The sequence below is a fragment of the Doryrhamphus excisus genome, chromosome 15 (assembly GCF_030265055.1).
Source record: "Doryrhamphus excisus isolate RoL2022-K1 chromosome 15, RoL_Dexc_1.0, whole genome shotgun sequence".
Taxonomy (NCBI): Eukaryota; Metazoa; Chordata; class Actinopteri; order Syngnathiformes; family Syngnathidae; genus Doryrhamphus; species Doryrhamphus excisus.
Genome location: NC_080480.1, coordinates 7,938,458 through 7,956,488, shown reverse-complemented (window position 1 = coordinate 7,956,488; position 18,031 = coordinate 7,938,458). Strand labels below are relative to the sequence as shown.

General features: G+C 39.2%; 1 long non-coding RNA gene across 1 annotated transcript; it reads left to right on the top strand.

Annotated features, from left to right (window-relative positions):
- Positions 1-3,526: 3,526 nt before the first annotated feature.
- On the top strand, positions 3,527-15,959 carry LOC131103038 (uncharacterized). The gene is made up of 3 exons (XR_009119538.1): positions 3,527-3,737; positions 14,969-15,083; positions 15,633-15,959. It is a non-coding gene; the product is annotated as an uncharacterized LOC131103038 (long non-coding RNA).
- The last annotated feature ends 2,072 nt before the right edge of the window (positions 15,960-18,031 follow it).

The window sequence follows — 18,031 nt, the reverse complement described above, 5'->3', positions numbered from 1 at the left end:
AAAAAGGCATAATGTGTTTGAGCCTCCAGCTTGTAGGCCCCTGGTTCTGATTGGTTTATCCAAGCAAAGAGACCAGCTGCCTGTCCTGATTGGTTGATCCGAGCCGGGGAGGGTTATCTAATCTAATACCGTGGTGCCTTGGTTCACATTCGCCCTCTTAGCCCGTTTTTTGGTTAACATACAAAATATTTGCTAAAATTTTGCCTTGGCTTGCATTTGCACTATTGTTTCTCATCCTTATACCATCCAATTTGTTTACGCCGCCATGTTGGATCACAACCAAAGATTACATCTTTTGTTACTTGTAGTCCAGGATGACAATGAGCACCTCCAAGTCCATGGTTCTTGCCCGGAAAAGAGTGGAGCGCCATGGTTGGGGATGAGATCTACTTTCGATCTACATTCCTACCCGCACCTATGGTTATGAGCTTTGGGTAGTGACGGAAAGGTTATGGGTACAAGCAGGTGAAATTAGTTTTGTCTATCGGATGGCTGGGCTCTCCCTTAGAGATAAGGTGAAAAGAACTGTCATATGGGAGAAACTGTTTAGGATACACCCACTGTCAACACTTCCCTTTAGTGTCTTTTGGGCCTTCTCACCATCCCCGTGGACAAAGTTCAGGTGCCATGCGGTGCCTCGTACAGTTTATTAGCCATGACCCTTTTCTTTCCACTCCCCTTCTATTTGTCATGCTGTCAGGCTTAAGCCACCATGCATGTACCTTACCTTATGTCCTACACGACTTTCAGGTGTCCTCTAATGTTATCAGCCAAATCACTAACTAACTGGCCCATGCAATGTTCCACTTGTTGATAGGACACCCCCCTCTTGTCTGTAAGTTCTCCCTCACAGGCGTTGTAAATGCAAACAAACATGTACTGCATGCACACATGTACTCATACAAGGAAGCTTTAAATACATATTCTTTTCTTTCTTCCTGTTTTGAACACCGTGTGCTTTTACTGATAATACAGCATACCATATATGTTTACCCCAACACGTGCATCGTGTTTATTCATTCAAGTTGCTTTGAGTAAGTTAATTGCATTGTATTTGATGCTGATTTAATTTAGGTTGCACACATTTTCTAATGGAGTATGAATGAGCTTTGGCTATTTCAGGAAACAACACAGAGACCCTGAAGGCAACGTGATGAATAAAGATGAAATAAAACCAAGATTTTGGTTAATTTCCATGTCCAACTTGGTCTAAGGCAGGGGTGTCTAAAGAAGAGCTAGGTGGGTCAATTCATATACTGATGAATGGGATTTGGGGCAAAACGTTTCAATGAATTTAGTAGTTGTTGCTTTTGTTTGCTTATTGCTGGACTGATTGATTCAGGCTATTGATTTGATTTAGTTGTTTGGATTTAATTGTTGTATTATTTTGTTGGTCATCTTGCATTATCTTGTATTATTGTACTGGGTCAAGCAAAGCGATCTGACACATTTGTAGGTTAAATAAAAGTCAAATAAAGTAAAGAAACAAAAAGTATTTTTATTTTAAAGTACATATAATGCCATTCTGTTTCATTATGTTTTAAAAATGAAATCAGTTCTGGCGGTGCGAGGTCAGCCTGTTGATTTTGGTTTCAATGCAGATCCAGTAGCTGAAGTTGGTAACCCATAACAAGATGGTGTTTCCAGCTGGTACGGGATCATGTCTACCAAGATTGAAGTGCAAACGGAACGCTCGTTGTGTTGCAGTTACAGTTTTGTTTGTTTTAATAAACGTTTCCACAATGGAAGCACAATGCTCACCAGTCCAATTTATGGCAGCAACTGAAAAAGAAACAAAAACAATGGCATTATAAAGAAACAAAGCAAAATGTCCTTATATGTACTTTTCGAAAATAAAAACACATTTTTGTTTCTTTACTTTATTTGCCTTTTATTTAAACTACAAATGTGTCATTTTGCCTGACCCTGTATTATCAGAATGGCCTTTACAAGTCACTTATACAGCGGTACAACCAAAATTGTGCAATCATGCGTCCAACATACCGTACAGTCATCCTGGGAAGTTCCGAGGAAAGGGAACAACAAAAAGAGATGGTAGGGGAAAGGAAGACAATTCCAAACTAAGCTCCTATGGGGGAGTAAAGTGTGGGACTGGCAAAAAAAAAATTCAGCATCATAGACACAAATAAACACACTTTTACAATATGAACTCGAGGACTTGCACCAGGAGAGAGGGAAGGGGGAGTGGAGGTGTTTCTTCCCACATTCCAAAAACATGCATGTTAGGTTAATTGGTGGCTTTAAATTGTCCATAAGTATGAATGTGAGTGTCAATGATTGTTTGTCTAAATGTGCCCTGCGATTGGCCGGTGACTAGGTGGGCTCCGCCTCTCACCCAACGTCAGCTGGGATAGGCTGCATATGTTATTGTCTCCAACCCATACTGATTTTATGTCACAATACAAACAACAAAACAAAAGGAAGGCTATCACCGTGGAAGTAAAAATGAACATCATAAAAAAAACTCGGGCTGCACGGCGTTCGAGTGGTTAGCGCAGAGACCTCAAGCTAGGAGACCCGAGTTCAATCCCACCCTCGGCCATCTCTGTGTGGAGTTTGTATGTTCCTCCCGTGCATGCATGGGTTTTCTCCGGGTACTCCGGTTTCCTCCCACATTCCAAAAACATGCTAGGTTAATTGGCGACTCCAAATTGTCCATAGGTATGAATGTGAGTGTGAATGGTTGTTTGTCTATATGTGCCCTGTGATTGGCTGGCGACCAGTCCAGGGTGTACCCCGCCTCTCGCCCAAAGACAGCTTGTGAGGATAAGCGGTAGAAAATTAATGAATAAAAAAAAACTCAGATGTTGGCCTTACAAACAACCATTATAAAAGCCAGAGGGGTCATGGGGTCTGTGCGCTGTTACAAAGAGATTTGGACGAGGCTACCCTTTCAGTATAACCGGGACAAGGAACGTAGGAAAGGTCATTTGTCCTGATGTTCCTGAAGGTTCATGACCTTGGGGAGTCTTAAAGATTGTTTACATAAAGTCAAATATCAGGTATTCTATATTTTCAAAAAGTTAAATTGCTGCAAATGTTCCCAACTCACTTTCTGTTGTTAGTTTATCTTCATACTGCATTTTGTAGCTGTGACCTTTAGGCTGTCATACGCTGTGATGAAGAAAGCTGCCACTTGATGGCGCACCATAATGTGCAGAGGCTGTTGGAGGACTGGCTGTCAGTGGATTCCAGTACACACACACACACACACACACACATTTTGACAGTGGAGCCATATTGTTAAGCTTTCAATTCTAATTCTAATTTGTTCGAATGACCAAAGCCAGAATCATCAAAGCAGATGAAGCGGACATAATACAGAACGTCAACGTCCCCTCCTGTCTCCATTCAACCTTTTACCTCCTAAACTGTTTGCACATAACATGAGCCTGGGTCGGTGACCTTTACCCCTTACCCTCAAGCCCCCCTCCAGCCTCCCACCCTGACCCGTGCTATCATCTCACGTGTTTTATCTCCTCCCACCTCCTCTCGTGTGCCCTCCCCTTGCACTTAGTCACATTCCTACTGTCTCCCTGTCCCTCTCTTTCTCCGTTGGTGGTGCTTGGATCCACAGACTGACGTTTGGAGGACAGGAACTGGAACAGCACACCTTGTACTCAACCAGACATGTCGGACTCCGAGACCGCCGCTGCTCCCGCAGAGGCCCCAGTTCCCGCTGCTTGTACCAGCATCAAGGCTGACTTGGACAAATGGTAGGTGACGGTGAAACTTCTGAATATGGTGAAGCTCTTCTTCATGCAACCTGTGAGATCATGAGAACTTCATGTAAGGTTTTGCATGACCTTGGGGTTGCATCCACTGTCATGCAATGAAAACTATAGAGTACATTTTATTAAATTACATAAAAATGACTAGAAACATTTAAAAATATATATCTGTGAGGGTTTATTTCATATAACCGAAAATCCGCCACGCTAAAATGGAGTCTATGTATAGAGGACGATGTGATCGGCGCTGAAAGTCGCCACAAAACAAGAGCTCTCACATTTAACCGAATGTGACATGTTCGCAGCCTTGGGGTAAAGGTTACAACAACTTGGGGTACCCAGTGTCTGGGACAATGATTTGAGGATTAATGGTGGGTGAGGTTTGATGTCCATCCATACGCATGGATGGAGGCTGGGAATCTGCTTACGTCACTTGCATCCTCTTCCCACAATGCCTCGCGTTCGCTCTTTGCCTTTCTTCGGCCCATCTCCCGTGCTGCATCGCGCTGTGTCCACGATTTGTATATACTTTATTTTTTAAAGTGCCATCCCAACAAAACACGGATGCAACCAAGCGAGGGATACTGTGATGCACATCCGTATGAATCATAACAATGTGTGTGTGTGTGTGTGTGTGTGTGTGACAAAGCTCTCATAATAACAGGACTTAATACAATTATCATGAGTCCAGAACTTTTCCCCCATTTTGTGACATTCTACCCTCATTCCAAAATTACTCATCAAAATTGTACAAGCAACATCCCATTAAAATGTTTGAAAATGTATGAAATATTTTTTTTTAAATGAAGAAAAGCTAACAATGCTAACAGTTAGCTTGCTTAATTATACCTGCTTGGATTGGTGCCTTGCCAAACTAGCACCTAGCAAGATGGCTACTATGTACATTAAATGTTATATATGTACAGTGTATCCGGGAAGTATTCACATTTAATTTTTCTCCTCATAATTCTACACACAACATCTCACAACACGGACACATATTTCTTTTATTTATTTTGTTTGCAAATATATTAAAAAAAAATTACATTAACAAATACTAATTGCTAGCTTGCTCACAACTAGCATGATAACACGCTGTGTGGATACATTTTGATAACATGGGAACGGTTCTTTGCATCAATAGGCAGTTGCTAAAGTGCTAAATGTCAAATGGTAAAACGCTAAAGCTAGCACATAGCAAGATAGCTACCATATACATAAAATCTTAAAAGTGCAGAATGCACAAAATTGAATAAATTCATTATTCTCTTAATTCTACACACAACACCCCATAATGAACACAAACCTATCATTTTTTATGTTTGCAAATGTATTAAAAAAAGAAAAAAACTAGCATGCTAGCATGTTGTGTGGATACATTGTGATAACATGGGAACAGCTCTTTGCTTCAATCGACAGTTGCTAAAGTGCTAAATGTTAATGTGGAACACAAAATGCTAATGCTAGCACTTAGCAAGATGGCTACTATGTAGATAGTTTATTCCCCCATTTTTGCTGTTTTTCCCAAGTATTTCAACTTTCTTTGTAAATAACCGTAATACGTTCTCTTTTCATAATATTATGATTTTATTCCCATAATATTATAACTTTTTCCTCAATCAAATGTTTCTAAAATTACAACTTTATTTTATTTTGTTCTTGGATATATTTTGGATTTTTGTTCTCATAAAATTACAGCTGTTTCTTCCTATTTCTGCTGTTAGTTTTTTTTTGTTTTATTAAAGTTTTCCAAGTGTGAATGACTTTCTTTATTATGCCTATGCTATAATATTGTGATTTTATTCCCGTAACATTACAACTTTTTCCGATAGCTAATTTTCCAAAAATTACAACTTTATTAATTTTTTTGTTTGTTTCTCATCATATAAAAAATAACATATTTTTTCTTTATATGTATACTATATATCTTCATATTTACTGTTGTTTTTGTTGTTTTCTTGTTAAATTATATTTTTAGAATACGTTGCGGGTAACATTTTGAACACCTCTGTGTTAGATAACTTATTATGGGACTTCCCATCCTCAATAGTCTCCGTATCTCATATCTCTCTTGCACAATTTTCAGTTTCTCGTTTATTGTAGTTGCAGCCAATACTAGTGCAGCCTGAGTGCTGAGTCATGATAAAACTTTTGCTGGAGTGTGGCGGCTCCAGATAATAGCAGTTTGTGCTGAATGATGGGAGTGGCTTCACTCAGGCATGTTTTACGAGTGAGTGCAGAGTATATTGATTCATTAGCACTGGTCTTACATGAAACATTTGAAATGACAATGTTTTATTGCCATTTTGGTTGTTGTACATGATTTGCTCCTCATTGTACGTCACATTGCAATAGAAAGTCGGAAGGAATGTCTTTTACTACTGGTCATAAACGGTCTTCCATACAGGGTGTAAATGATAAAGTAATACAGTGGAGTGGAGTAATACAGTCCATATTTTTCTGCCTGAAAACCTCATTCACCATAAGTTGGTAATAATTTATAAATAACCGATACAATGTACAGTATATATGTTAAAGACAAGCCCACAGTTTTCAAGTTTTTTTGTCTTTATGCTTCATACGGTGAGATTTGGCAAGCAGTGGTCCGTGAACGCACCATAGCTGTGTGCTGCTGGCTACAACCTGACTCCAATTCCTTCTGTTCATCAGTCATCTTAAATTAGGGGCATTTACATATATTTATGAGCGTGTCAATTACGTATAATACAGTTTTTCGTCATTTGCTGGTGGTTCCTGTGAACACCGCGTGCCTACTTTATTGATATTGTCCAGAAGTGCTCCGATCGATCTGCCACTGATCAATAAGGGCCGATTTCAATATTAAATACACATCATGGGCATATACCGATAACTGCGGCATGTGGCTGCAAACCCTACATGTATGCAGGGTCACGTAGTGTTGCTAACGGACTTCAAAACCAGTCTGTAAAACCTCATTGGCTTCAGTTTGAGAGCTTGACACTGGCTATGCCAATTAGCGTGTTTGATCACTTCCTTATCGAATCTATTGACTTTTCTTCCATCTTTGTTTACATGCTTTGCCTTTTTTTGCTTTAGCTGTCACTGGCTGTACCTGACATTGGCGGAAGCTGGCTAGCTCGCTAGCTGGAGTTGTCAGCCTAGCTTCTGGTCTTCGAATTCCAACAAGCAAAGCGGTTAGGTCGAAGTTTGTTTTTTGTCCTATGGGGAAGCTGCAAGTGGACATCACGGTCATGGGGTATGTTCTAGGAGGCCTTGGGATGTTATCTCTGCTATCCACAGGCGGTCCTGGTGGCCTCATCAGGTTGTGACATTCAGGGGTTGAGACTCAGCACCTACAAATCCGAGGACTCCTGCTTGGGAGCAAGGTCATGCTTAAGGTGAAGTGGTTTGAGTATCTAGGGGTCTTTTTCCCAAGTGAGGGAAGGTTGGACCATGAGGTCGACAGACGGGATCAGCACAGCATCGTGGATTCAAGCGGGTCAAAAGAGTTTCCTCCATAGGGTGGCCGGACGCAACCGAAGAGAAAGGGCGAGGAGTTGGGTCATCCAGGAGATGGTCAGAGTAGAGCCGCTCGTCCGGGAATGCCCAGCCGGGAGAAGGCCCTAGGGCAGACCTGGAACACTTTGGAGAGATTATGTCAGCTGGCCTGGGAACGCCTAGGGGTCCTCCCAGTGGAACTGGAAGAGGTGGCCGGGGACCGGGAAGCCTGGACTTCCTACTGAGACTGCTGAAATGGAATGGAATGGAAAGAAGGGCAGATAGAAGGGCACAATTCGGTAAAATGACAAGTTTGAATTGATGCGTGCTTCAACTTAGATTTTATTCCCAAAAATTATTATTATTTTTTTAATGTTATTTAGTCTCTACATTAAATTTAATTCAAGGTAATGATGACTTAGGAATTAAGTCTTTGCATGTGACTGATATTCCACTTCTGGGCTGTCTGGTCTGAACTCTAACATCAACACAACTGCACTTTTAACATGAGGATCTGTGTAATCAATACCAGAGCCATCCGGGTATTTATAGACGGTAGCTTTTTAAAAGTCACAATTTGTGGCATGTCAGCGTGAGACCGTATGTGCAGGATAACATGACACTTACTTCTCCATCTGACACCTTCTTCTTTCAACTGGAGTTGCTAAATAAGCAAAAATGCTCCTACTCTGTCATTCACTTGACGACATAGAGATATTTAGACATGCACGGTGTCTCCTTATGCAATGGAAACCGCTTCAGTTGGTCCCTACAAACTGTCTATGTCCACCAATTCAAGCACTCACAAAAGAGTGTACCATTTACATAACTGACTTGTGTATTAACCAAGCTGCAGCCATATTGCTATTGTAGCAGCTACCATGGAAAACTATTTTTACCTCACGGACTAACACGACGCATCACTAATTGTGAGTCTCAGCGTCATTCACAGACGGAAGAGTGGATACCTAGCTCTCAATTTCGCTACAAAGACTCACCAAGATACTCGTTTGCCGTCAGTATTTTTTACCCGAGGACTGAAGCACACGTCTTGTGCTGGAAGACACGGCCATCCGAAGGAGAGCGGACATCATAAGTGTTGTCGCTGTATTGATGCTGCTGTTGTTGACAGAACTAGCATAAGGATGTGTATCAATACGCCTAGGAAAGAAGTTTTGGTAGTGTTTTAACTCATCAAAATACGTCAAAGATACTGTAAGTAGTACATGTTATCATCAGTGTACGTGTTAATGCATGATCACAGCATGGATATCAAAACATAAAGTTGTTTTTTTAGAAGGCTTCATAGTTGAAATATGTGTGTCCCAATGAAGTGCAGTGTTAGCTTGCTCATATTAACACATTTTCTCTTGTTATAATACACAGAAAAGGGAAAGAAATATGTGTGATTCCCAGCATCACAGCATCCTCCGGGTCCTGAAGCAGCAAAACAATCACAGACCATCACACTACCACCACCATATTTTACTGTTGGTATGATATAATGGGACACACACCTTCCAAAAAACTTTTGTATTTTCCCAAAGGTCTTGGGGATCATCAAGATGTTTTCTGGCAAAATTGAGAAGAGCCTTGATGATTGATTTTTGTGGTTTTGGTCTTGGAAACCTGCCAGTTATGGTCATGAACACTGAACACTTGCCATAACCAAGGAAAGTGAGGCCTGCGGTTCTTTGAATGTTGTTGATTATTAGAGCCCTCTGGAGATTACATAACATCCCTATAGTCACCTTTCCAGTCAAATTACCCAATATAGTAGACATAATAAGAAAAAACAAACCATTTAAGACATAAATAACCAGAATAGTACATAAATAAGTTTTATTTTACATAGTTGTCATTTATCATGAACACCATTTAGTATAGGCGGCACAGCGTCGAGTGGTTAGCACACAGGCCTCACAGCTAGGAAACCCAAGTTCAATTCCACACTCGGCCATCTCTGTGTGGAGTTTGCATGTTCTCCCCGTGCATGCGTGGGTTTTTTCCGGGTACTCCGGTTTCCTCCCACATATGTTGCAAACATGCACAGCAGCATACTTACCAGTTGGTACTTTTAGACTCTTGACCTTTCCATGGGATTACCAGTGACCCACCCCCTACTTTGACCCTTTGCCCTCCACACACATGCACATACACACACACACACACACACACACACACACTCTTTCTCTGTTACTGATTGACTGCTCTTGCATGTACAGACAGGTATTTTTTATGGTGGAATTCAGTGACTCCGTAGAAATTAGTAGCATGAATGTGCAAAAGTTTTGTCAGTGAGGATGATGGATGATTCGGTCCCTCCTTTACGAGACTTCATCATAGTAAGCATTGTTGTTCCTTGCAGAACTCAACATCAAGTTCATGTTTTATATCAGAATGAATTATTTGTTACTTTGACTGCACAAAATACTGGTTATTAGGACTGATTACTGGCTATAATCCTTTAAAAATATGTATAATATGTACCCACATGCACATTGCCCCAAATCAAAATGATTACCCAGCATGCCTTGCAGGTTACAAATCAGTATAAAATAGTATTTGTATTTGTAGATTTACAGTATATTTGTGTGTAAGCAATTATTTTGATAACCACTCAAGTTTCATTGTGAATTCCACTTGTTTTATTGGTTGCACCGTGAACGAGGGAGGTGTTTGGTTTGATGATCTGCTGTTGGTTCAAAATTGCCATTTTTATTGGCGTCTCAATTACTTGCAGGGGTTCATAGCATCCATGAATAGTGGGGATTTACTTATTTACTTTATTTACTTTATTATTAGCAAGTCTAGTAACATGTGTACTATTGTATATAATGGAATCCAACACAAGAGCTGTCTTAAATGTCTGCATTTACATAAAAACGTCACTCTAGAGTGTTTCTAATATTTTGTTTATTAAATAACATGAAAGGCACAAAATTTCAAAATGTGTACAATACAGTCCAGTATACTACCACATACTACAACCGCGTTAGTACTTCTATGATGGTGTCAATCAAAATTGAGCTTTTAAAAAAATATTTTTAATATAGTTAATGTATTGTGTATGAGTACCTAATGAAGTGAGCGGTGGTCTTCATTTGACTAATGTTTTACGTTCCTTATTGCTGCTGCACCTGCTCAGTGATCTATTATGCATGTCAGTCCCAAAAGACAAACTACATCATTCAGCCGTATTTTGTGTCAGACATGAGGACGGCATCATTGGGCCTGTGGCTGATGCATCAGCGTAATACTAATGGTATTACCAGTATTTCTATGGTGATGGTGTGATGTCACCTAATTCAACATAGTGGCACAGTGATATGTATTCATTCTGTGAATGTGTGTGTGTGTGTGTGTGTGTGTGTGTATGGCAGGATTACAGAACGCATGGGAGCCGATGATATCACCATTGCAGCCATCACGCAATGTCCCGAGAGAGTGCACTGCCACTGTAACTGAAGGTCATATTACAGGGTCATGGGGCAAAGTGGGTTGTCATAGCAACTAGTGAACACTCAGCAAACCCAGAATGAATGGATTTTTTTTTTAACTAGTGGGTAAGACTTGTTAAACTAGTTGTTTGTGTCCAAACATGTATGACTCTCAGATGACACAACGGCTGTGTTTCAATATGTTTTCTTCTTTACTTACACTTTTGAATGTATAAGTGTGTTGTTGACACTGAGAAGTAAAAGTGGTAAGCCCTACACAATAGGGGTGGGTGATGCTGCAAATGTTGGCATCCATCTGATACCAAGTAAATCCAGGCTCTGTAATGCTGATGCATTTTAGCTGACATTTTTCAAGGTCATTGAGTGATTTTGTAATTTTGCCTTTAATGTTGTCATCCTGAATCACCCTAATCAGATTTTAGGCAAACTAAAACTATTTTTTAATATTAGAATATAACTAGAAAACCACTAAGAGAGGCAAGACTTCTGCCAAGCGCCATAGTTCCCCCTCATATTGTGATTTACATTATAAATGTTTGTCTTACATTTATTTTAGTCGTGTAGTTAGCATGCTAACATTTAACATGATAGGACTGAGTGTTGATATAAGTGTCTACCCATGAAAACGGCTAAAAAATGCCACTATATTAATATTACCATGCTAGAAATGCTAACAAGCTGACGTTAGCATTATAGTGGCACCTGGCAATATAGTGGCATGTGTTGATATATGTGCCTGCCCATGAAAATAGAAAACATGCTAATATGCTGTCATTAGCATGCAAAAATGCTAACATGTTAATATTAGCATGCTAACACCTAGCATAATAGGGCTAAGTGTTCATATACGTGTCTACCCATGAAAATGGCTAAAAATGCCACTATATTAATATTACCATGCTAGAAATGCTAACAAGCTGGCGTTAGCATGATAGTGGCACCTAACAATATAGTGGCACATGTTGATATATGCGCCTTCCCATGAAAATACAAAAAAATGCTAATATACTATCATTAGCATGCTAGCAATGGTAATATGCTAATATTATCATGCTAACACCTAGCATGATAAGGCTAAGTGTTCATATAAATGTCTACCCATGAAAACGGCTAAAAATGCCACTATATTAATATTATCATGCTAGAAATGCTAACAAGCTGACGTTAGCATGATAGTGTCACCTAGCAATATAGTGGCACGTGTTGATATATGCGCCTACCCATGAAAATAGAAAAAAATGCTAATATACTATCACTAGCATGCTAGCAATGTTAACATTAGCATGCTAACACATCGCATGATAGGGCTAAGTGTTCATAAAAGTGTCTACCCATGAAAATGGCTAAAAATGCCACTATATTAATATTACCATGCTAGCTATGCTAACAAGCTGACGTTAGCATGATAGTGGCACCTAGCAATACAGTGGCATGTGTTGATATATCCGCCTACCCATGAAAATAGAAAAAATGCTAATATACTATCATTTACATGCTAGCAACACTAACATGCTAACATTAGCATGCTAACACCTAGGATGATAGGGCTAAGTGTTCATATAAGTGTCTGCCCATGAAAACGGATAAAAATGCCACTATATTAATATTACCATACTAGCCTAGCTAACAAGCTGACGTTGACAAGCTGACGCCTACCCATGAAAATAGAAATAATGCTAGTATGCTATTTTTAGCATGCTAGCAATGCTAACATGTTAAAGTTAGCATGCTAACACCTAGCATGATAGCACAATGTCTAAGTATAAATGTCCCAAACTAGTGCGCTGACAATTTTTTTGGAGTTATGCACAATATGGTCTTATCTAGCAATGTTAAAGAATCCGTTAAAAAAACTCCTGGATCCAGACGGTGATCGAGATCACCCCTAAATTTGAATCAGTTCTTCTTGATCCCATTGCCAACAATTCCTGAAATGTATTGAAATCCATTCAGAATGTTTCAAGTTATTTTTTAACACAAATGCCATCAAAACGTGTTTTATGCAGGGAAAAAAAGCCTATTGTCATAGTATAAAATGTCAAAAAATACTATATTTTTGCCAAAAATGCTAATTTTTTTGAGGTGCTGAATTATGCATGTGCGGGGTCAACTATATACCGAGAGAGGCATTGCATTTGATGTCCCCCATGACACACATACGGGAGGAAGCAGCACGCACCACTTTCATCAGCCTCCTGGCGTACTAAAGTGCTGAGTGATAATCTGCAGCTAGCAGATGCGTGTTGCATCATGCTCAGCCACCCTCTCTCCCAACACGCCAGCAAATGTAGCGACATGATGTCATGCAGTTTGTAGTTTTTCTGCGTTAGCATTCTTACATTCTGGTCAGTGTGAATAGTGTATCAGGTACTGATGTGCATTCAGTATATTTAATAACATAAAATTGTTTACACATAGAAAAGCTATTGGTGAGTAACACCAAGACTAAAGACTGCATGCTTTGCTGAGGGACGGAGGAGCTGAGCATTGACCCCCCCCCACCACCCTTCTAAGCTCTGCCTTCTACCTGCGTGTCTTGTCATCATTCCATCATCACGCAATCTCCCTCCCTCCCTCCTTCCATCCGCCCCTCCCTCACTGGTGTCCTGCCGAACAGATGGGTCTCTATACAGACACGTTCTTCTGTATTCATAACTCCTCCCACCGCCACCCCCTCTCTTCCTCCCTTTTGCTCCATCACCCTAATGCACTTTGGCAGCGTCGGCTACTGTTTGCTGCTGCATGGGAGCCAGAAATACTCTCCCAGCTTCTCTCTCTCTATACACTCTCGATAGAGTCTTTTTTTTGGCTTCATTCAGTTGAACAGGATGTACAAAATGCACAATATAAAGAGATACAAAAACTGATATTGAAGATAAAATTGCATATATAGAGATTATTAGCGCTGATACCAATAAAGCAACATTGCAGTCAAGGCTACGTTCCGGTACTCTTAGTAATCGATACATCAGTAAAAATCCTGTAGAATGAAATACATTTTACCCGTGTTATGTCCTGCTAGCTTGACATTGATGATCCCCCGTCAATTTTGGACCAATATTTAATTATTGGAATAGATTCCGCTCCAGAGCCTTTGCCTTCTCTCTTCAATTGCAATTGTTTACTTGTTTGCAGTCACATGTGTTATCATTATAAATGTGCCTCTCGTTATATATTATTTTATTCTTGTAATATTTTCACTTTATTCCCAGAATATTATAACTTTTTCCCTAACCTAATTTTTCACAATTGACAACTTTATTTTGCTTTTTTTGTATTTTGCTTTACAGCCAGACAGTATTTTCTTTTCAGTTGTAAGAATTGAGTATTTAAATGAGTAACACTGCAATATGAAAATTTTCCATGGAGCTAAAGACCTACATTATGGTCACTGGCAGCTGTTTTATAAACAAAGTACAGTAAAATCCCACTGGAATCAAAAGATTATTTTAAAAGGCCCTTAACTCATTCAATTCCAGCCATTTTTCAAAATTCAACCCTTTCAGTACCAACCATTTTTAACAACTTTGACTGATTTTTCAAGGCACAGAATATTGTTTGGCTATACAGACATGGAACCTACCAAAAGAAAGATGAGAGTCTTCAGTAACCAGCAGTAGAACAAAGGTAAATATAAAAAAATATTACTTCCTGACCAAAAAAGGGTCAAAACCACAACATAAACAATACAAAAAAGGTTGTTTTACATCAAAATAACCATTCCTTTTTCATTCATTTTCTACCTCTTATCCGCACGAGGGTCGCAGGGGGTGCTGGAGCCTATCCCAGCTGTCTTTGGGCGAGAAGCGGGGCACACCTTGGACTGGTCGCCAGCCAATCACAGGGCACATATAGACAAACAACCATTCACACTCACATTCATACCTATGGACAATTTGGAGTCGCCAATTAACCTAGCATGTTTTTGGAATGTGGGAGGAAACCGGAGAAAACCCACGCAAACTCCACACAGAGATGGCCGAGGGTGGAATTGAACTTGGGTTTCCTAGCTGTGAGGCCTAAATGACAGCTATGTAAAATAAAACTTATTTATGTGCCATTCTGGTTATTTATGTCTTAAATGGTCCTTCGTGCTAACCACTCGTCCGTCATGCAGCCCAAACTGTTTAGTGTTTTTTTTTATTATTACTGTCTTCCAGTTGTGTTTGCACATCCCACACTGACTGTTTTGTCAACAGACGTTGCGCCTTTGTTGTCACACTTTATTCAGTGCTGGTTGGAGTAATTCTTCCTTTTTCTTTGTGTGTGTTTCAGTGTGGCTGAGAAGGGAGCGGAGGCATGCAAAGACCTGATGGAGGCCTTCGCTGCGTGTGTGAAGAATGCAGCTGAGGGGACGTCATGAGCCAGGAGTCACCCTCCAATCCTTAATGTGAGCATCATGTAACAGTTGGTCATTCCGAGACTCTGAGGCTCACACTGTAAGATGCCCCATCAGTATCTCTTTATCTCAGATGCAGGCACTCATAATATTGCAGCTTGATTCTCCGCTTGGGTCTGGAGTTTTCCCGTGGGTTTTCTCCGGGTACTCCGGTTTCCTCCCACATTCCAAAAACATGCTAGGTTAATTGGCCACTCCAAATTGTCCATAGGTATGAATGTGAGTGTGAATGGTTGTTTGCATGTTCCCTGTGATTGGCTGGCGACCAGTCCAGGGTGTACCCGCCTTTAGCCCGAAGACAGCCGGGATAGGCTCCAGCATACCCGTAACCCTAGTGAGGATAAGCAGCATAGAAAATGAATGGAAGGATTTTGGGGCTTTCTAGAATGGATTTATTGGTTTACATTGAAAATTTTGGTTAGAGTCGGACTGTCTGGATCAGATTGATGCTAACCAAGGTTCCACTACAAACTGTAACACATTTGCGTCCATTTCTTAAGACTCTGATCTGAGTGTCGGTACTGCTTCATCCTCCTGTAGGTCGACTGCACTGAGCCCTCCAAGTTCCCAGCATTCCCTTCTGCACATCAGCACTGGACTGAATGGCAACAGCGATGACGACGATGATGGTGTGACTAACATTGTGTTGATTCGGGTTGAGTTTGGGACCTGGCAGCAGTAACCAGAGTTTCCTCTTCTGCCCCCCCCCCCCTCAAACCCTTACTGGTATCTTCCATCCCCCCCCTCTTCCTCTATGGCTGATACATGGTGCATTGACTTGTAGACACTTCCAGAGAGCTGTCATGTAACTTGAAATGAATACTATCAATGGAAATAAAAGTATTAAATAATTGCTATAAAATGAAATGTGGTTATTTGATTTCATTTTACCTTTTCACTCGGTCTATTCACAAATAGTATTATAATTATTATGATTGTAGTGAAATGTTAACAGAAACACCTCTCAGTATGAAGCAATACTTTGTCAACACCACCAAAAAGAACAACCACAGTAATAATAATACAAAATATAGTAATATTAGTACATTTTAAACAGTATTAATGAGTTTTATGCAAATATTTGTATTAAAAGTTCTTGCATGAGAGTGTATTACAGTCTGCCGGTGCAAATGCAGTGATATAAATGATATAATACAATAATATAATGAATAGAATAAGAATATCAGGAAACGTCATAAAGATAGTGGAAAAAGGCGACTTAAATAGCGTCTGCCCCGTCAGTTCGACTAAAGTAGTTATAACAGTGCCACCCTGTGGTCACTTGGAGTATTTCAACAAGAGGGGCTGCATTCAATACTGTATTAATGTACAGTATTACATTTAGATTTTTTTAAACGGGCGCTTTTTATTGAAAAATGTTTCGTCCCTCCCATTCATTGTCATACATCCTTAAAAAATAACATTGTTACAACACTATACCAACCTGACCGCACCAAGAGATTAAAGATTAAAAGGGATTAAGATTTTCAAAGCAACAGACACATATTACAATGTGAACCTCAATCACGCCAGTAATACCGATTACACATCCTACGGCTACTGCATGTGGGCCATCATCATGCAAAACTGCTTTTTGTCTCATACTCAAAACTCATACAACAACATTATGTAATACTATATATTATATACCGTATATAATACTTTGTATGTCATAAATATTACGTGCAATATTTAAAATGAGGGAAAAATAATAATTTGTTTAATGCCCTACTGGTTAGAAGTATTAAAACTCAAGTGCTGCCATATTTTATTCCTCTAACCAATCACAGGCCACATAGAGACTGTCGACCAATCACATTAACGCTGTCATCGAGTGGGAGCTGAGCCCATGCAAATCAACCATCTGTGACTGTGTATTATTGTATTCAGCAACTACATCTTGCATGTATTTACTGTATAAGCAGTATGTCATATTTTATTCCTCCAACAACTATGTCTTGTATGTATTTATATACAGCATGTGTATGCATTTGCATTTGAAAATAGGGAACCTTTTTCCAAAACTAAGGAAAAACACATTAAATTATCTTCACAAATAGACAAAATGTATCAAACTATATGTGTATTTTAATTTTTTTTTCAGAATTGTATTTTTTGGAGAATTACCTGCCAGCAAGTTGGCAGTTTTTATGCATCATTTTTAAATCATTAATTTTGTGCACACAAAAAGGTAAGAAACTTTTGTATTTTGTATTATTATTAGTAGTAGTAGGAGGGGCATATACTTTTTATATTTTATTGTTATATTTATATTTATTGTTATATTTTTAATTATTTAGCGTGGTCCTAATAACTAATCCTGTACCACGCTGATGTACGCTGTTTTAATTTTAATTTTAATTTTAATTTTAATTTTAATTTTAATTTTAATTTTAATTTTAATTTTAATTTTAATTTTAATTTTAATTTTAATTTTAATTTTAATTTTAATTTTAATTTTAATTTTAATTTTAATTTTAATTTGAGGATATGTCGTATTCTACACTGTTCACTAGGTGTCAGTAACTGTCATGTTCACTGAGACACACAAGCACCTGATGACATGATGGCCGCAATAACAGGCTTTTATTGCAAGCTAAAACTCAACTCAATGCACCGGAACACATTGAAAGCAACACACAGGTCTTATGTCTGAAACGCATGCAATGACTATAGGGGTGTTATTTCATGTTTAGAGGTCTCTTTTAATGTAAAAATACCATATTTAGAAAGTTATAAACAGATTTTCTATGCTCTAACCTCAAAAAAATAAATTCATAAATAAGGATTCTGACTTGGTGGACTGACTTATCAATTAACCGTAATGAATGAGGGATTATTGACTCGGGTTTCTGTTTTTCATTTGTAACAAAAGCCAAAAAGTATGAAAACTGAAGCTGAAGATTTTAAAAATCCCGTTCCAGACATGGAAAAATCCA